Genomic DNA, 20,542 nt, shown 5'->3' with positions numbered 1-20,542 from the left:
GTACTGAGGTCATGGGAGGCCTGATCTAGTCCGTAAGGGGATCACCTCGAGATATGAAAGGAGGGTGAATGGGAGGCAGCCACTCAGGCTTTTGTCTCTGGATATTGTGTCCATGATGGCCGTTTAATGTAAGGGTGGCCCCATGGGCCGAGGAAGAATATTTCCTCTCTGGTGATATTCCCAGCTCCCTAGAGTTTGGGGTCTTTCTGTGGGAATGGAGGAGTCCTGTTTTCTGCCTCAGATGCCCCCCCCAGTAGAGGGGTTCTAGAGCAGAGCAGTGGGTACTGACAAATAGAATACCCGCCCTCTGGTTAGGCTTGAGGGCCTATGGGCATGGTGAACCCCATATGCTACCTATTGGTCCAGCCACTGAGAGGCGTTACTTGAATATGCGACTCACGCTGAGGGTCACAATGCATGTATGTGCCCAAGGTGGCCTTCAAGCATGGGCGTGGCCTCATTGGCCATGCAGGTTTCTCCTACACTGAAGGTTTGATTCCCTGTCAACAATAGATTTTTTGCCATGGGGAAGGAGGAGTTCTGACTTGTGTGTCAGGTTCCCCCCTGTGCAGGAATTGGAGATAATGTCTAGATTTTAATGCCTTAAAACCCAGCTTGGGAAGGGATGATGGCTAAGGCCATGGCAGGTCAGATGTGCTGGTGTGCGGCCAGCTGTCTCAGTGTCTATCAGAAGTTCTGGGCTGGGCTATGTAAGACAGAGCATTAGTGCTTAGGGTAGCCTATGCAATTGGGGTGTTGCTGAGGGCTGAGCAGGTTGATCCTCATTTTGGGTTTCTGGGCAAAGCCATAGACAATGTTTTTCTTCTGGTGGGCAGGCAGAGTGCTTCTTTGTGGCCCCAGATTTCCCAATCGGGAAGGCTTGTGTGCCAGGAGTGTGAGTACGGAAGTTTGAAAACACAAGCTAGGGTGAGTTTGGGGGCCAAGGGAATGACAGGCCCATTCTGCAGAGGCTGAATCTGGATCTTCTGCATCTGATGTCAGGGTGAGGATCAAACATTGGCTGAGGCCGGAGTTTGTGTCCATGATGGCCCCTTTATGAAGCGGGGGCCTCATGAGGCTAAGGAGGTTTTCCCACATTGAGTTTGTGAGTTGCTTCAAACCACAAGGTTTCCTTCTGTGGGACAGTCGAGTCCTGTTGGATGGCTCCAGTGTCCCATACAGGACTGGAGAGCAGAGTTCGAAGGATGGTTACCCATACAGCATACCTCGCATTCCCATTGGCTCTTTGCGACCAGACATGTTTGAACTACTGGCTCTGTGGCGAGCTACCCAGGGGGCTGAGTTGAAATGGACTCTCCACAGGATGGGTTATAATGTGGGCTTGTGTCCATGGAGAACTTGGAATGTGCTGGTGCCTCAGGGGCCCAGCAGTATTTGCCTACCCAAAGGGTTAGATACAGCTCCAATAAAAAAGCTCCCCATGTGGAGATGAGAGAGGTTCTTTTTGGTGCCTCATAAAAGCCCCAGATGCTGGTCTTCGAAACCAGTCCTCTGAGGACAGACACCTGGAAACCAAAGCTAGGGTTCAGATTAGGGCCTAGGGGCCTGTCCTTTTCAATCTTCTGTCTTTGGGGACACTGTCTGAGTATCAGTGTAGATAGTTTCTCAGCTCATGTCAGAGTATCCCTCTTAGTCCAGGGCGACCTACACTATCGGGATGGCCTCGGGGGCCTCGGAGGTTTCTCCTAATATGTAGGGTTGTGGTCAAAGGATTGGGCACAGTAAACTTGGATAGGACAGGCACAGTCCTTCAGTGTGTCTCCATAGGCCCTAGCCTGGAGGGTGTGTTGGTCTGGGATGGGGCACAGAATACTGAAAACACAAATCTGCTTAGGTGTAGCACTGAGGGTATGGCAGGCCGGATATATAGACCATGAGGGTAGCTCCTCGGCTATTGAAAGATGGGCGAGTGGGAGGCGGTCCCTCAGGCTTTTGTCTCTGGATGTTGTGTCCAGGATAGCTGTGGATTGTAGGGTGGCTTCAGGCGCTATGGACGAGTCTCCCCTCTGGGGATTTGGCCCAGCTCCCAAGAGTTTGGGGTCATTTTTTGGGAAGGGTGGAGTACTGTTTTCTGGTTCAGGTGTCTCTCCAAGAGAGGGATTCCAGAGCAGAGCCCCGGGTACGGGTGACTGGAAACTTGAACTATGGTGAGGTTTGAGATCATAGGGGCTTGGCAAGCCCCATATGCGTGCTCTTGGTCCAGGCCCTGAAAGTCCTTACTTCGACATGGGGCTCCCGCTGATGGTCAGAATGCGAGTTTGTGCCCAATTCGACACTCAAGTTTGGGCATGGCCTCAGGGGCTATGAAGGTTTCTCTTACCCTGAAGGTGTGACTCCATGCCAACAGCAAGCTTTCTAGCCATGGGGAAGGAGGAGTTCTGATTTGTGCTTCAGGTACCCACCTGTGCAGCGATTTGATATAATGCCTAGGTTCAGATGTCTGAAACCCAGGTTGGGAAGAGATGACAGCCTAAGGCCTAGGGTCCTGTCTGGTTCAATCTCCTTCTCTGGGGACATCTATCTACAGTCTAAGTGGAGTTAGATGCTCATCTTGTGTTAAATCGCTGAGGTCACAGAGCGTGTTTGTGTCCAAAGCAGTCTTCAACATGGCCGGGGCCTCATGGGCCACGCTGGTTTCTCCTACACTGAATGTTGGACAACATGCGAACCAAAGGTTTCTGGGCATGGGGAAGGAGGAATTCTGATTTCTGCATCACGTTCACCGCTAGGCAGTGATTGGAGATAAGGTCTAGGTTCTGAAGCTTGAAAACCGAAGTTGGGAAGAGATGATGAATTAAGTCCATGGCGGTTCAGATGTTCTCAGTTTACGGCAAGCTGTCTGGGTGTCGGTTGGGAATTCAGGCCTCAGGTTGTGTCAGACAGGGCATTAGTGCACAGGCTAGACTGTATAATTGGTGTACAGTCGAGTGGCGTGCAGGTTTATCCTCATTTGAGGTTTCTGGGTAGACCCATAGGGCAACGTTTTTCTTCTAGAGGGCAGGCAGAGTGCAGCACTGTGTCTCCGGAAATCCCAAATTGGAGGGCGTGTGGTCCAGGAGAGTGAGGACGGAAGTCTGAGAACACTAGCTACGCTTAGGTTTTGGGGTGAGGGCACAGCAGGTACACTCTGAAGAGCTGAATCAAGATCTCGTGCATCTGAAGACAAGGCGAAGATCAGCCATTGGCTCAGGTTGGAGTTTCTTTCCATGATCCGCCTTCATGAAGATTGGGGGCATCATGTGACCTTGGAAGCTTTCCATGATATGAGTTGTGAGGTGGTCCATGCACAAGGACTCCTGTGGGACAGTCGAGACCTGTTGGATGGCTCAAGGATGTCCCATAAGGAATGACGCAAGAGCAGGGTTCTAAGGATGGATGCCTGAAGAGCCCAACTCGCATTTCAATTGTCTCCTAGCGACAAGCCGGGTTAAATCTGCTGGCTCTGGGGTAGCAACCGAGGGGGTTTAGTTGAAATGGACTCTCCTGAGGATGGGTCATAATGTGGGATTGTGTCCATGGAGATATTCGAATGGGGCAGTGGCTCCGGTGACCTGAAGTTTTCTCCTAACTGGAGGTTATGACACAGCTCCATAGAGCAAGATTCCCATGTGGAGACGAGATTTTTTCTGCTTGGTAGCTCCGGAAACCCCCTTATGCTGGTATTGGAATCCAGGTCTCTGAGGAGAGATGCCTGAAAACAAAAGCAATGGATCCAATTAGGGCCTAGGTGCCTGTCTTGTTCAATATTCTTTTCTATGGATATCTGTCTAAGGGTCTGATTGGATGTAGTGGCTCAGCTTGTGCCAGATGGTCCCTGTATGTCCCGGACATCCTACACTATTGGGATGGCCTCAGAGATTTTGGATGTTTCTCCTAATCTGTCAGGTTGTGCCAAAGGAATGAGCAGAATTACCTTGGAGAGGGCAGGCACAGTCCTGAGGTGTGGCTCCATGGGGCCCAGCCTTTAGGGTGTGTGGGCGAGGACAATGGAGACAGAAGTCTGAAAACACAAACTCGGCTTAGGTTTGGGGACATAGGTATGGCAGGCCCGATCTACAGACCGTGAGAATTTTTTGGGCTCTGAACAAAGGGCAAGTGTGTGGCGCTTTTTCAGGATTTTTGTCTCTGGATTTTGTGTCAATGGTGGCCGTGGAATGTCAGGCTGGCCTCATTGACCATGGACGAGTATTTCTCTCTGTGGATTTGGCCAAATTCCAAGTGTTTGGGGTCATTCTTTGGATGGTAGGAGTCCTTTTTTTTTTTTTTTTTTTTTTTTTTTACCTCATGTGTCCCACCAAAGAGGGATTCCAGAAAAGAGCTCTGAATAAGGTTGACTAGATTTCTCAAGCTCTGGCTAGGATTGGGGGAGTAGGGACATGGCAAGTCCCATATGCAGGCTCTTGGTCCAGCCCCGGAGAGGCTTTACTTGAGGCCAGGGTTCATGGTTAGGGTCCTAATGTGTGTTTGTGCCCATCGCAGCCCTCAAGCATGTCTGAGGCCTCATGGGCCATGCTGGGTTCTCATATACTGAACGTTGGACAACATGCCAACCACAAGGTTTCTGGTCATGGGGAAGGTGAAGTTCTGATTTCTGCATCACGTACACCGCTTAGTTGTGAGTGGAGATAAGGTCTAGGTTCTGAAGCCTGAAGACCGAGGTTGGGAAGAGATGATGACCTAAGGCCATGGCATGTCCGATGTGTTCAGTGTGTGGCCAGGTGTCTGGGTGTCGGTCACGAGGTCTGGGGTCAGGCTGTGTCAGACAGGGCATTAGTGCCCAGGCTAGACTGTATAATTGGGGTACAGTCTAGAGAATTTCAGGTTGATCCTCATTTGAGGTTTCTGGGTAGACCCCTAGGGCAAAGTCTCTCTTCTGGAGGGCAGGCAGAGTGCTGCATTCTGTCTCCAGAATTCCCAAAGTGGAAGGCTTGTGGGCCAGGAGTGTGAGGACGGAAGTCTGAGAACACGAGCTGGCTTAGGTTTTGGGGCGAGGGCAAGGCAGGCACACTCTGCAGAGCTGAATTGAGATCTCATGCATCTGAAGTCAGGGCGAGGATCAGACGTTGGCTCAGGTGGGAGTTTCTGTCCACGATGTCCCCTACCTGAAGGTGGAGGCATCACGAGGCCATGGAGGTTTGCCCATGGTGCGAGTGTGTGATGCTGCAAACCACAAGGATTCCTTCTGCAGGTCAGTTGAGACCTGTTGAATGGATCAAGGACACCCCATTAGGAATTTCTCCAGAGCAGAGTTCTAACAACGGATACCTGGGCAGCGAACTCGCATTCCAATTGTCTCCTAGTGACAAAGCAGGTTTGATCTGCTGGCACTGGGTGAGCAACCGCTAGGTTTGAGTTGAAATGGACTCTCCTGAGGAGGGGTCATAATGTGGGTTTGTGTCCATGGAGACCTTGGAATGGGGCGTTGGCTCCCGGAACCTGAAGGTTTCCCTTAACTGGAGGTTTTGACACAGCTTCAAAGAGCACGTTTGTGGAGACGAGCTTTGTTGTGATTAGTACCTCCGGAAACCCCCATATGCTGGTATTGGAAACCAGGCCTCTGAGGAGAGATGCCTGGGAACAAAAGCAATGGATCCGACAGGGCCTAGGTGCCTGACTGTTTCAATCTTCTTCTCTGGGGATATCTGTCTACGGGTCAGAGTGGAGGTCATTGCTCAGCTTGTGAAAGATCACCCCTCTTTATCCCAGGTGGCCTACACTGTTGGGATGGCTTTGGGAACTTCTTAGGTTTCTCCTAATCTGTAGGGTTGTGGTCAATGGAATGGGCAGAATTCCCCTGGAGAGGTCAGGTACAGTCCTGAGGTGTGGCTCCAGGGGCCCCAGCCTTGAGGGTATGTGGGCTAGTACTGTGGGGACAGAAGTCTGAAAACACAAACTCAGCTTAGATTTGGGGACATAGCTATTGTAGGCCCGATCTACAGACTGAGAGGAGAATTTTTCAGGCTATGAACAAAGTGCGTTGTGAGGCGCTTACTCAGGCTTTTGTCTCTGGATTTTGTGTCAATGGAGGACTTGGAATGTCCGGGTGGCCTCATGGGCCATGGAAGAGTCTTTCTCTCTGGGGATTTGGCCCGATCCCAAGTGTTTGGGGTCATTCTTTGGATGGGAAGAGTCCTTTCTGTATTTTTTTTTTACCTCAGGTTTCCCATCAAAGAGGGATTCCAGAGCAGAGCCCTGAGTAGGGGTGAGTAGACATCTTGAAATCTGGTTAAGGTTGCGGGACTAGGGACTTAGAAAGCCCCATATGTGAGCTCTTGGTCCAGTCACTGAGAGGCTTTACTGGAGGGTAGGGCTCACGCTGAGGGTCACAATGTGTTTGTGCCCATCACGATCATCATGCATGACCGGGTCCTCATGGGCCACGCTGGTTTCTCCTACACTGAACGTTGGACAACATGCCAACCACAAAGTTTCTGGCCATGGGTAAGGGAAAGTTATGATTTCTGCATCACGTTCACCCCTGGGTTGTCAGTGGAGTTAAGGTCTGGGTTCTGAAGCTTGAAATCCGAGGTTGAGAAGAGATGATGATCTAAGGCCATGGCGGGTCCAATGTGCTCAGTGTGCAGCCAGCTGTTTTGGTGTCGGTCGGGAGCTCTGGGCTCAGGCTGTGTCAGACAGGGCATTAGTACCCAGGCTAGACTGTATAATTGGGGTACAGTCAAGTGGTGTGCAGGTTGTTCCTCATTTGGTGTTTCTGTGTAGTCCCCTAGGGCAATGTTTTTCTTCTGGAGGGCAGGCAGAGTGCTGCATTGTGTCTCCAGAATTCCCATCTGGAGGGCTTGTGGGCCAGGAGTTTGAGGACGGAATTCTGAGAACACAATTTAGGCCTAGGTTTCGGAGAGAGGCATGGCAGGCACACTCTGCAGAGCTGAATCGAGGTCTCTTGCATCTGAAGTCAGGGCGAGGATCAGACGTTTGCTTAGGTTGGAGTTTCTGTCCATCATGTCCCCTATATGAAGGTGGGGGGGCATCACGAGGTCATGGAAGCTTGCCCACAGTGGGATTGTCTGATGCTACAAACCGCAAGGATTCCTTCTATGTGACAGTCGACTCCTGTTGGATGGATCCAGGACGTTCCATAAGGAACTTAAGAGCAGGGTTCTAACGATGGATGCCTGGGCAGCCAAACTCACATCCAATTGTCTCCGAGTGACAAGGCAGGTTCGATCTGCTGGCACTGGGAGAACAACTGAGGGGCTGAACTGAAATGGATTCTCCTGAGGATAGGTCATAATATGGGTTTGTGTCCATGGAGATCTTGGAATGTGGCAGTGACTCCAGTGTTCTGAAGGATTTTCCTAACCAGAGGTTTTGAGACAGCTCCAAAGAACAAGTTTCCCATGTGGAGATGAAATTTGTTCTTATTGGTGCCTCAGGAACTCCCATAAACTGGTATTGGAAACCAGGCATCTGAGGAAAGATGACTGTAATCCAAAGCAATGGATCTGATTAGGGCCTAGGGGTCTGTCCGCTTCAATATTCTCCTCTGAGAACATCTGTCCACAGTTCTGAGTGGAGGTCATTGCTCAGCTTGTGTCAGGTCGCCCCTGTTTGCCCCAGTAGGCCAACAATATTTGGCTGGATCGGGGAATTTGGAGGTTTCTCCTAATCTGTAGGGTTGTGGCAAATGAAATGGTAAGAATTCCCTTGTAGAGTATATGCACAGTCCTGACGCATGGCCCCAGCTGTCTGGGTGTCGGTCAGGAGGTCCGGGCTCAGTCTGTGTCAGACAGGGCATTAGTGTCCAGGGTAGACTGTATAATTGGAGTACAGTAGAGTGGCGTGCAGGTTGATCCTCATTTGGGGTTTCTGGGTAGCCCCATAGGGCAACGTTTTTCTTCTGGAGGGCAGGCAGAGTGCTGCATTGTGGCTCCAGAATTCCTAAACTGGAGGGCTTGTGGGCCAGAAGTGTGAGGAAAGAAGTCTGAGACACCAAGCTAGACTCAGGTTTCAGAGCGAGGGCATGGCAGGCACACTCTTGCAGAGCTAAATTGAGATCTCATGCATCTGAAGTCAGATCGAGGATCAGACGTAGGCTCAGGCTGGAGTTTCTGTTCAGGATGGCCCCTTCATGAAGGTGGAGGGGCATCATAGGGTCATGGAGTTTTTCCCACCTTGGGAGTTTTGAGATGCTCCAATCGGTAAGGATTCCTTCTGCGGGAGTGTCGAGACCTGTCAGATGGCTCCAGGACGTCCCATACAGAACAACGCCAGAGCAGGTTCTAAGGATAGATGTTTGGGGAGCCCGACTCACATTCCTATTGTCTACTTGCAACAAGGCATGTTCGATCTGCTGAATCTGAGGGAGCAACAAGGAGGGTGTGTTGAAATGGACTCTCCTGAGGATTGGTCTTAATGTGGGTTTGTGTCCATGGAGACCTTGGAATGGGATGGTGGCTCCGGGAACCTGAAGGTTTCTCTTAACTGGAGGTTTTGACTCAGGTCCAAATAGCAAGTTTTCCATGGGGAGATGAGATTTGTTCTGATTAGTACCTCTGGAAAAACCTATATGCTGGTATTGTAAACCAGATATCTGAGGAGAGATTCCTGGAAACAAAAGCAATGGATCCTATTAGGGCCTAGGTGTCTGTCTGGTTCAATCTTCTTCTCTGGGGATATCTGTCTACAGGTCTGAATGGAGGTAGTTGAGCAGCTTCTGATAGATCGCCCCTGTTAGTCCTGGATGGCCTACACTATTGGGATGGCTTCGGGGACTTTTTAGGTTTCTCCTAATCTGTAGGGTTGTGGCCAATGGAATGGGCTGAATTCCCCTGGAGAGGGCAGGCACAGTCCTGAGGTGTGGCTCCAGGGGCCTCAGCCTGGAGGGTGTGTGGGCCAAGACTGTGGGGACAGAAGTCTGAAAACAAAAAATCAGCTTGGGTTTGGGGATATATGTATGACAGGCTTGATCTACTGACTGTGAGGAAAAATTTTCAGGCTATGAACATAGGGCGAGTGTGAGGCACTTGCTCAGGCTTTTGTCACTGGATTTTGTGTCAACGGTGTCCAAGGAATGTCCGGCTGGCCTCATGGGCCATTGACTAATTTTTCTCTCTGGGGATTTGGCCTGATCCCAAGTATTTGTAGTCAGTCTGTGGATGGGAGGAGTCCTTTCTGTATTTTTTTTTTTTTACCTCAGGTGTCCCACCAAAGAGGGATTCCAGAGCAGAGCCCTGAGTAAGGGTGACTAGTCATCTTGAGCTCTGGTTAAGATGGGGGACTAGAGGCATGGCAAGCCCCATATCCGAGCTCTTGGTCCAGGCACTGAGAGGTTTTACTTGAGGATAGGGATGACGCTACAGGTCAAAATGTGTGTTTGTGCCCATGGCGGCCCTCAAGCATGGGTGGGTCCTCATGCGCCATGCTGTTTTCTCCTACACTGAACGTTGGACAACATGCCAACCACAAGGTTTCTGGCCATGGGGAACGAGGAGTTCTGATTTTTGCATCACGTTCAGCACTGACTAGTGATTGGAGATAAGGTCTAGGTTCTGAAGCTTGAAAACCGAGGTTGGGAAGAGATGATGACCTATGGCCATGGCGGGCTTGATGTGCTCAGTGTGTGGCCAGTTGTCTGGGTGTAGGTCGTGAATTCCGGGCTCAGGCTGTGTAAGACAGGGCAATAGTACCCATGCTAGACTGTATAATTGGGGTAAAGTCGAGTGGCATGCAGGTTGATCCTCATTTGCCGTTTCTGCGTAGCCCCATAAGGCAAAGTTTTTCTTCTGGAGGGCAGGCAGAGTGCTTCATTGTGGCTCTGGAATTCCCAAATTGGAGGCCTTGTGGGCAAGGAGTGTGAGGAGGGAAGTGTGAGAACACAAGCTATGCTTAGGCTTGAGGCGAGGGCACAGCAGACACCCTCTGAAGAACTGAATCGAGATCTCGTACATCTGAAGTCATAGCAAAATTACAGATTGGAGTTTCTGTCCATTATGGCCCCCTAATGAATGTGGGGGGCATCACGAGGCAATGGAGGTTTTCCCACGGTGGGATTTTCTGATGCTCCAAACCGCAAGGATTCCTTCTGTGGGACAGTCGAGACCTGATGGATGGATCCAGGATGTACCATAAGGAACTTCACAAGAGCAGGGTTTTATTGATGGATGCCTGGGCAGCCCAACTCTCATTCCAATTGTCTCTTAGCAACAACGCAGGTTCGATCTCCTGGCTCTGGGAGAGCAACAGAGGGGCTGAGTTGAAATGGACTCTCCTGAGGATCGGACTTAATGTGGGTTTGTGTCCATGGAGACCTTGGAATGTGGCAGTGGCGCCAGCGCCCTGACGGATTCTCCTAACCGGAGGTATTGACACAGCTCCAAAGAGCAAGTTTCCCATGTGGAGACGTTATATTCTCTGATGGTGCTTCAAGAAACCCCATAAGCTGGTATTGGAAACCAGGCCTCTGAGGAGAGATGCCTGGAAACCAAGGAAATGGATCTGATTAGGGCCTAGGGGTCTGTCCGCTTCAATCTTCTTCTCTGGGAACATCTGTCTACGGTTCTGAGTGCAGGTTGTTGCTCAGCTTGTGTCAGATCGCACCTGTTTGTCCAGGGCTGCCAAAACTATTGGGATGGTCTCAGGGTCTTTGGAGGTTTCTCCTAATCTGTAGGGCTGTGGCCAATAGAATGGGTAGAATTCCCTTGGAGAGGGCAGGCACAGTCCTGAGGTGTGGCCCCAACTGTACTGGTGTCGGCTGGGAGTTTTGGGCTCCGGCTGTGTCTGACAGCACATTAGTGCCCAGGGTACAATGTACAATTGGGGTACAGTCGAGTGGCATGCAGTTTGATCCTCATTTGGGGTTTCTGGGTAACCCCATAGGGCAACGTTGTTCTTCTGGAGGGCAGGCAGAGTGCTGCATTGTGGCTCCAGAATTCCCAAACTGGAGGGCTTATGGCTGAGGAGTGTGATGATGGAAGTCTGAGAACACAAGCTATGCATGTTTTTTAGGAGCGAGGGCACGGTAGGCACACTCTGCTGAGCTGAATCGATATCTCGTGCATATGAAGTCTCGGCAAGGATCACACTTTTGCTCAGGTTGGAGTTTCTGTCCATTTACCCCATTCATGAAGGGGGGGACGCATCATGAGGCCATAGTGGTTTTTCCAAGATGGGAGTAGTGCGATGCTCCAATCCCAAAGGATTCCTTCTGCTGGACAGTCGAGACCTGTTGGATGGCTCCAGGATGTCCCATACAGAACAACGCCAGAGCAGGTTTCTAAGGATGGAATCGTGAGCAGCCACCTCGCATTCCAATTATATACTTGCGATAAGGCAGGATCATTCTGCTGGCTCTGGGGGAGCCACCGAGGGGACTGAGTTGAAATGGACTCTCCTGATAATGGGTCTTAATGTGGGTTTGTGCCCATGGAGACCTTGGAATGGGGCGGTGGCTCCAGGGACCTGAAGGTTTCCGTAACTGGAGGTTTTGACTCAGCTACAAAGAGCAAGTCTCCCATGTGGAGACAAGATATGTATTGATTGATTCCTCCAGAAACTCACATATGCTTGTATTGGAAACCAGCCTTCTAAGGAGAGATGTCTGGAAACAAAGGCAATGGATCCTACTATGGCCTAGGTGTCTGTCCGGTTCAGTCTTCTTCTCTGGGGATATCTGTATACGGGTCTGAGTGGGGGTAGTTGCACAGCTTGTGACAGATCACACCTCTTTGTCCTGGGTCACTGATTCTATTGGGATGGCCTCGGGATCATTGGAGGTTTCTCCTAATCTGTCGGGTTTTGTCCAAAGGAATGAGCAGAATTCCCTTGAAGAGGGCAGGCACAGTCCTGAGATGTGGTTCCAGGGGCCCCAGCCTGGAGGGTGTGTGGGCCAGGACTGTGGGGACAGAAGACTGAAAACACAAACTTGGCTTAGGTTTGGGGACATAGGTATGGCAGGCCCGATACAGAGCTTGAGGAGAATTTTTCGGGCTATGATTAACGGGTGAGTGTGAGGCGATTCTTCAGGCTTTTGTCTCCGGATTTTGTGTCAACCGTGGCCGTGGAAAGTCAGGCTGGCCTCATCAGCCAAGGACGAGTTTTTCTCTCTGTGGGTTTGGCCCGATTCCAAGTGTTTGGAGTCATTCTTTGGATGGTATGGGTCCTTTCTCTCTCTCTCTCTCTCTTTTTTTTTTTTTTTTTTTCAACCTCATGCGTTTCACCAAAAGTGATTCCAGAGAAGAGCTCAGAGTACGGGTGACTAGACTTCTCGAGGTCTGGTTAAGATTGCGGGACTAGGGTCATGGCAAGCCCCATATGCATGATCTTGGTCCAGCCACTGAGAGGCTTTACTTGAGGACAGGGCTCACGGTGAGTGTCCCAATGTGTGTTTGTGCCCATCACGGACCTCAAGCATAACCGGGGCCTCATGGGCTATGTTGGTTTCTCCGATACTGAACATTGGACAACATGCCAACCACAAGGTTTTGGTCAAGGGGAAGGTGGATGATTTCTGCATCACGTACACTGCTTGGCAGTGAGTGGAGATAAGGTCTAGATTCTGAAGCCTGAAAACAGAGTTTGGGAAGAGATGACAACCTAAGGCCATGGCGTGTCCGATGTGCTCAGTGTGCATCCAGGTGTCTGGGTGTTGGTCAGGAAGTCTGGCCTCAGTCTGTGTCAGACAGTGCATGAGTGCCCATGTTAGATTTTACAATTGGAGTACAGTCGAGTGGCGAGCAGGTTGATCCTCATTTGGAGTTTCTGGGTAGCCCCATAGGGCAACGTTTTTCTTCTCGAGCACAGACAGAGTGCAGTATTGTGGCTCTGGAATTCCCAAACTGGAGGGCGTGTGGCCAAGGAGAGTGATGACGGAAGTGTGAGAACACAAGCTAGGCTTAGGTTTTGGGGCGAGGGCACAGCAGGCACACTCTGCATAGCTGAATCGAGATCTCATGCATCTGAAGTCAGGATGAGTATCAGACTTTGGCTCAGGTTGGAGTTTCTGTCCATGATTCCCCTTCATGAAGGGGGAGAGGCCTCATGAGGCTGTGGAGCTTTTCCCATGATGGGAGTTGTGAGATTCTCCAGTTTACAAGGATTCGTTTGCGGGATAGTTGAGACATGTTGGATGGCTCCAGGACGTCCAATACGGAATGACACCAGGGCAGCGTTCTAAGGATGGATGACTGGGCAGCCCACCACCCATTCCAGTGTCTCCAGCGACAAGGCAGGTTCAATCTGCTGGGTCTGGTGAAGCAAGCGAGGGGCCTGAGTTGAAATGGACTCTCCTGAGGATGGGTCATAATGTGGGTTTGAGTCCATGGAGACCTTGGAATGGGGTGGTGGCTCCAGGGACCTGAAGGATTCTCCTAACAGGAGGTTTTGACATGTCTCTAAAGAGCAAGTTTCCCATGTGGAGACAAGATTTGTACTGATTGGTACCTCCAGAAACCCCCATATGCTGGTATTGGAAACCAGGCTTCTGAGGAGAAATGCAGGGAAACAAAAGCAATGGATCCAATTAAGACCTAGGTACCCGTCCGGTTCAATCTTCTTCTCTGGGGATATCTGCCTACGGGTATGAGTAGAGGTAGTTGCTAAGCTTGGGATAGATCACCTCTGTCTGTTTGTCTTGGGCGGCTAACACTATTGGGATGGCCTCGTGGACTTTGGAGGTTTCTCCTAATCTGTAGGGTTGTGGCCAATGCAATGGGCAGAATTCCCCTGGAGAGGGAAGGCACAGTCCTGAGGTGTGGTTCCAGGGGCCCCAGCCTGGAGGGTGTGTGGGCCAGAACTGTGGGGACAGAAGTCTGAAAACACAAACTCGGCTTAGGTTTGGGGACGTAGGTATGACAGGCCCGATCTACAGACTGTGAGGAGAATTTTTCGGGCTATGAACAAAGGGCGATTGTGAGGCGATTGCCCAGGTCTTTTTCTCTGGGTTTTGTGTCACCGGTGGCCATGGAATGTCGGGATGGCCTCATGGGCCATGTGAAGTCTTTCTCTTTGTGCATTTGGCCCAATCCCAAGTGTTTGGGTTCATTCTGTGGATGGGAGGAGTCCTTTCGGTATTTTTTTACCTCAGGTGTCCCACCAAAGAAGAATTCCAGAGCAGATCCCTGAGTAGTGGTGATTAGACATCTCAACATCTGGTTAAGATTGGGGGACTAGGGGCATTGCAAGCCCCATATGCATGCTCTTGGCCTTGCCCTTGAGATGCTTTCCTTGAGGACAGGACTCATGCTGAGTGTCCCAATGTGTGTTTGTGCCCATTGCGGCCCTAAAGCATGGGCGGGACATCATGGGCCATGCTGGATTCTCCTACACTTGAATTTTGGACAACATGCCAAGAACAAGGTTTCTTGCCTTGGAGAAGGAGGAGTTCTGATTTCTGCATCACATTCAGCCCTGCTCAGTGAGTGGAGACATGGTCTAGGTTCGGAAGCCTGAAATCCGAGGTTGGGAAGAGATGACCTAAGGCCATGGCAAGTCCTATGTGTTCAGTGTGTGGCCAGCTGTCTGGGTGTCTTTCAGGAGGTCCGGCCTCAGGCTGTGTCAGACTGGGTTTCAGTGCCCAGGTTAGACTGTATAATTGGGGCACAGTCAAGTGGCGTGCAGGTTGATCTTCATTTGGCGTTTCTGGGTACCCATATAGGACAACATTTTTCTTCTGGAGGGCAGGAAGAGTGCTGCATTGTGTCTCTGGAATGCCAAACTGGAGGGCTTGTGGGCCAGGACTATGAGGACAGATGTCTGAAAACACAAGCTAGGCTAGGTTTCGAGGTGTGGGCATGGCAGGTACACTCTGCAGAGAAGAATCGAAATCACATGCATCTGAAGTCAGGGCAGGATCAGAGGTTGGCTCAGGTTGGAGTTTCTCTCCATGATGGCCCCTTAATGAAAGTGGGGGGGCATCACGAGGCAATGGTGGTTTTCCCATGGTGGGATTGTCTGATGCTCCAAAATGCAAGGATTCCTTCTGTGGGACATTCGAGACATGTTGGATGGATCCAGGATATCCCATAGGGAACTTCTCATGAGCAGGGTTCTAACAATGGATGCCTGGGCAGCCCAACTCGCATTCCAACTGTCTCCTAGTGACAAGGCAGGTTCGGTTTGCTGGCTCTGGGGGAGAAACCGAGGGGGATGAGTTGAAATGGACTCTCCTGTGGATCGGTCATAATGTGGGTTTGTGTCCACAGAGACCTTGGAATGGGGCAGTGACGTCAGCACCCTGAAGGATTTTCCTAACTGGAGGTATTGAAACAGCTCCAAAGAGCACGTTTCCAATGTGGCAATGAGATTTGTTCTGATTGGTGCCTCAGCAACCCCCATAAGCAGGTACTGGAAACCAGGCCTCTGAGGAGAGATGCCTGGATATCAAACCAAAGGATCCAATTAGGGTCTAGCGGCCTGTCTGCTTCAATCTTCTTCTCTGGGACCATCTGTCTATGGTCCTGATTGGCGGGCGTTTCTCAGCTTGTATCAGATCACCCCTGTTTCTCCCGGGAGGCCTACACTATTGTTATGATCTTGGGGTCTTTGGAGGTTTCTCCTAATCTGTAGGGTTGTGGCCAATGTAATGGGCAGAATTTTCTTGGAGAGGGCATGCACAGTCCTGAGGTGTGGCCCCAGCTGTCTTGGTTTCAGTCGGGAGATCTGGGCTCAGGCTGTGTCAGACAGGTCTTCAGTGCCCAGGATTGACTGTATGATTGGGGTACAGTCGAGTGGCATGGAGGTTGATCCTCATTTGGGGTTTCCGGGTAGCCCCATAGGGCAACGTTTTTCTTCTGGAGGGCAGGCAGAGTGCTGCATTGTGTCTCCAGAATTCCCAACAGAGGGCTTGTGGGCCAGGAGTGTGAGGACGGAACTGAGAACACAAGCTAGGCTTAGATTTCGGGACGAGGGCACGGCAGGCACACTCTGCAGAGCTGAATCGAGGTTTCATGCAACTGAAGTCAGAGCGAGGATCAGACGTTGGCTCAGGATGGAGTTTCTATCCATGATGGCCCCTTTATGAAGGTGGGGGTGCATCACGAGGCCATGGAGGATTTCCCATGGTGGGATTGCGTGATGCTCCAAACCGCAAGGATTCCTTTTGCGGGACAGTCGAGACCTGTTGGGTGGATCCAGGATGTCCCATAAGGACCTTCTGCAGAACAGGGTTCTAATGATGGATGCCTGAGCAGCCCAACTCGCATTACAATTGTTCCCTAGCAACAAGGCAGATTCAATCTGCTGGCTCTTGGGGAGCAACCCAGGGGGCTGAGTTGAAATGAACTCTCCTGAGGATCGGTCATAATGTGGGTTTGTGTCCGTGGAGACCTTGGAATGGGGCAGTGGCTCCAGGGCCCTGAAGTATTCTCCTAACCAGAGGTTTTGAGACAGCTCCAAAGAGCAAGTTTCCCATGTGGAGACAAGATTTGTTCTGATTGGTGCCTCAGGAACCTCAATAAGATGGTATTGGAAACCAGGCATCTGAGGAGAGATGCCTGGAAACCAAAGCAATGGATCCGATTAGGGCCTAGGGAACTGACCGGTTCAATCTTCTCTGGGAACATCTGTCTATGGTACTGAGTGAAGGTCATTGCTCAGCTGGTGTCAGATCGCCCCTGTTTGTCCTGGGTGGCGGACAGTATTGGGATGGTCTTGGGGTCTTCAGAGTTTTCTCCTAATCTGTATGGTTGTGGCCAAAGGAATGGACAGAATTCCCTTGAGGGCAGGCACAGTCCAGAGGTGTGGCCCCAGCTGTCTGGGTGTCGGTCGGGAGATCCAGGATCAAGGTGTGTCAGACAGGACACTAGTGCCCAGGCTAGTATGTATAATTGGGGTACAGTCGAGTGGCGTGCAGGTTGATCCTCATTTGGCATTTCTGGGTAGCCCCATAGGGCAAGGTTTTTCTTCTGGAGGGAAGGCAGAGTGCTGCATTGTGGCTCCAGAATTCCCAAACTGGATGGCTATGGCTCAGGACTGTGAGGACTGAAGTCTCAGAACACAAGCTAAGTAAGTGTTTTGTGGCGAGGGCACGGCAGGCATGCTCTGCATAGCTGAATCGAGATCTCATGCATCAGAAGTCAGGTTGAGGATCAGACGTTGGCTCAGGTTGTTGTTTCTTTCCATGATCCCCCTTCATGAAGGGGGGTGGCATCATGAGGCCATGGAGGTTTTCCCATGATGGGAGTTGTGAGATGCTCTAATCAGCAAGAATTACTTCTGTGGGCCAGTTGAGACCTGTTGGATGGCTTCACGTGTCCCATACGGAACGATGCCAGAGCAGTATTCTAAGATGGATGCCTGGAGAGCCCGGCTTGCATTCCAATTGTCTCGTTAGATCTGCTCGTTCTGGGGGAGCAACCAAGTGGGCTGAGTTGAAATTAACTTTCCTGACGTTGGGTCATAGTGTGGGTTTGTGTCCATGGAGACCTTGGAATGGGGGGGGGAATCTGGGGACCTGAAGGTTTCTCCTAACTGGAGGTTTTGACACAGCTCCAAACAGCAAGTTTCCCATGTGGTGACAAGATTTGTTCTGATTGGTATCTCCGGAAACCCCCATATGCTGGTAATGGAAACCAGGATTCTGAGGAGAGATGCCTGGAAACAAAAACAATGGATCCCACTATGGCCTAGGTGCCTGTCCAGTTCAATCTTCTTCTCTGGGGATATCTGTCTATGGGTCTGAGTGGAAGTAGTTGCTCAGCTTGGGACAGATCACCCCTGTTTGTTCCGGGGGCCGACACTTTTGGGATGGCCTCGAGGACCTTGAAGGTTTCTCCTAATCTGTAGGGTTGTGGACAATGGAATGGGCAGAATTCCCTTGGAAAGGGCAGGCGCAGTCCTGAGTTGTGGCTCCAGGGGCGAGGCATTGAGGGTGTGTGGGCCAGAGCTGTGCGGACAGAAGCCTGGAAACACAAACTCGGCTTAGGTTTGGGGACGTAGGTATGGCAGGCCCAATATACAGACCATGAGGAGAATTTTTCAGGCTATGAACAAAGGGTGAGTGTGAGGCACTTGCTCAGGCTTTTGTCTCTGGATTTTGTGTCAATGGTGAGCGTGGAATGTCGGGGTGGCCTCATGGGCCATGGACGAGTCTTTCTCCCTGAGGATTTGGTCCAATCCCAAGAGTTTGGGGTCATTCTGTGGGATGGGAGGAGTCCTCTCTGTTTTTATACCTCAGGTGTCCCACCAAAAGAGGGATTCCAGGGCAGAGCACTGGGGAGGGGCGATTGGAAAATCCGAACTCCTGTTAAGAATGGAGACCTAGTGGAATGAACACCCCATATGCGGGCTCTTGGTCCAGCCACCAGAGGCCTTACTTGAGAACAGGGCATATGCTGAGGGTCACAATGCATGTTTGTGCCCAATGCCGCCGGCAAGCATGGGTGGAGCCTCATGGGCAACTCTGGTTTCTCCTACACTGAACGTTGGACAACATGCCAGCCACAAGGTCTCTGGCCATGGGGAAGAAGGATTTCTGATTTCTGCATCACGTTCACCACTGGGCGGTGACTGGATATAAGGTCAAAGTTCTGAAGCCTGAAAATGAAGGTTGGGAAGAGATGACAACCTAAGGCCACGGCAGGTCTGTTGTGCTCAGTGTGCGGCCAGATTTCTGTGTGTCGAATGGGAGGTCCGGGCTCAGGCTGTGTCAGACAGAGCATTAGTGTTCAGTGTAGGCTGTATAATGTGGGTACAGTTAAGTGTCCTGCAGGTTGATCCTCAATTTGGTTTTCTAGGTAGCCTCATAAAGCAACGTTTTTCTTCTGGAGGACAGGAAGAGTTCTGCCTTGTGTGTCCGAAATTACCAAACTGGAGGGCTTGTGGGCCAGGAATGTGAGGACGGAAGTCTGAGAACACAAGCTATGCTTAGGTTTTGGGGCGAGGGCATGGCAGGCACACTCTGCAGAGCTGAATCGAGATCTCATGCATGTGAAGTCAGCAAGAAGATCAGATGTTGGCTCACGTTGGAGTTTCTGTCCCTGATGGCCCCTTCAAGAAGTGGGGGGCAGGCATCACGGGGCCATGGGGGTTTTCCCATTATGAGAGTTGTAATACGCTCAAAACTGCAAGGATTCCTTCTGTGGGACATTCGAGACATGTTGGATGGTGCCGGGACATCCCATATAAAATGCCTCCGAAGCAGGGTTCTAACGATGGATGCCTGTCAGCCTGCCTCGCATTCCAATGGTCTCCTAATGACAAGGCAGGCTCCATCTGATGGCTCTGGGGGAGCAACTGTAGGGACTGAGTTGAAATGGACTCTCCTGCGGATGAGTAATAATGTGGATTTGTGTCCATGGAGACCTTGGAATGGGGTGGTGGCTCTGGGGCCCTGAAGGATTGTCCTAATTGGAAGTTTTGATACAGCTCCAAAGAACAAGATTCCCATGTGGGGACGAGATTTGTTCTGATTGGTGCCTCAGAAGACTCCCCATATGGTGGTATTGGAAACCATGCCTTCAGAGAGAGATGCATGGAAACCAAAGCAATGGATCTGATTAGGGCCTAGGGGCCTGTCCGGTTAATGTTCTTCTCTGGGGATATCTGTCTCCAGTCTGACTGGAGGTAGTTGCTCAGCTAGTGGCAGATCGCCCCTATTTATCTCACAGGGTCCTACACTATTGGGATGGCCAAGGGGACTTTGGAGGTTTCTCCTAACCTGTAGGGTTGTGGCCAATTCAATGGGCAGAATCTCCTTGGAGAGGACAGCAGAATCCTGAGGTGTGGCTCCAGGGGCCCAAGCATGGTGGGTTTGTGGGCCAGTGCTTTGGGAAAAGAAGTGTAAAAACACAAACTCGGCTTAGGGTTGGGAACAAAGTTATGGCCGGCCAGAAATACAGACCATGAGAAGAACTCTTCAGGATTTGAAGAAAGAGTGAGTGTGAGGCACTTGCTCAGGCTTTTGACTCTGTATTTAGTGTCAAAGATAGCCGTGGAATGTCGGGGTGGCCTCTGGGGTAGTCTCCGTCTCTGGGGATTTGGCCCGATCCCAGGTGATTAGGCTCATTCTGTGGGATGAGAGGAATTCTATTTTTTTTTTTTTTTACCTAAAGTGTCCCAACAAAAGAAGGATTCCAGAGCAGAGCCCTGGGGAGGAGCGACTGGACAACTTAACCTCTATTTAAGATTGGGGGCCTTGGGGCATGGCAAGCCCCAAGGAGGGTTTTGTTCCAGCTTCTGAGAGGCCTTACTTGAGGACAGTGCTCACTCTGAGGGTAACAATGCGTGTTTGTGCCCAACAGGGTCCTCAAGCATGGGCGGGTCCTCATGGTTCACACTCTTTTTCCTACACTGAACGTTGGACAACATGCCAACCACAGGGTTTCTTGCCATAGGGAAGGAGGAGTTCTGATTTCTGTATCACGTTCACCCCTGGACAGTGATTGGAGTTAAGGTCTAGGTTCTGAAGTGTGAAAAACGAGGTTGGGAAGAGATGACGAGCTAAGGCCATGACGGGTCAGATGTGCTCAGTGTGCAGCCAGCTGTCTGGGTGTCGGTCGGGAGGTCCGGACTCAGGTTGTGTCAGACAGGGCATTAGTGTTCAGCGTAGACTGTATAATTGGAGTAC

At 50.9% G+C, this 20,542-nt stretch overlaps 1 long non-coding RNA gene across 1 annotated transcript in view; it reads left to right on the top strand.

Moving 5' to 3' along the window:
* The window catches only part of LOC116585838, a 190,091-nt gene extending 170,178 nt beyond the window's left edge, over window positions 1–19,913 (top strand). Inside the window, exon 3 of the long non-coding RNA XR_004283782.1 lies at window positions 19,823–19,913. This is a non-coding gene — a long non-coding RNA (uncharacterized LOC116585838). The remainder of the gene's footprint in view (window positions 1–19,822) is intronic.
* The last annotated feature ends 629 nt before the right edge of the window (window positions 19,914–20,542 follow it).

The sequence above is a fragment of the Mustela erminea genome, chromosome 3, assembly GCF_009829155.1.
Source record: "Mustela erminea isolate mMusErm1 chromosome 3, mMusErm1.Pri, whole genome shotgun sequence".
NCBI lineage: Eukaryota > Metazoa > Chordata > Mammalia > Carnivora > Mustelidae > Mustela > Mustela erminea.
This window is presented reverse-complemented; position numbering and strand designations above follow the sequence as displayed.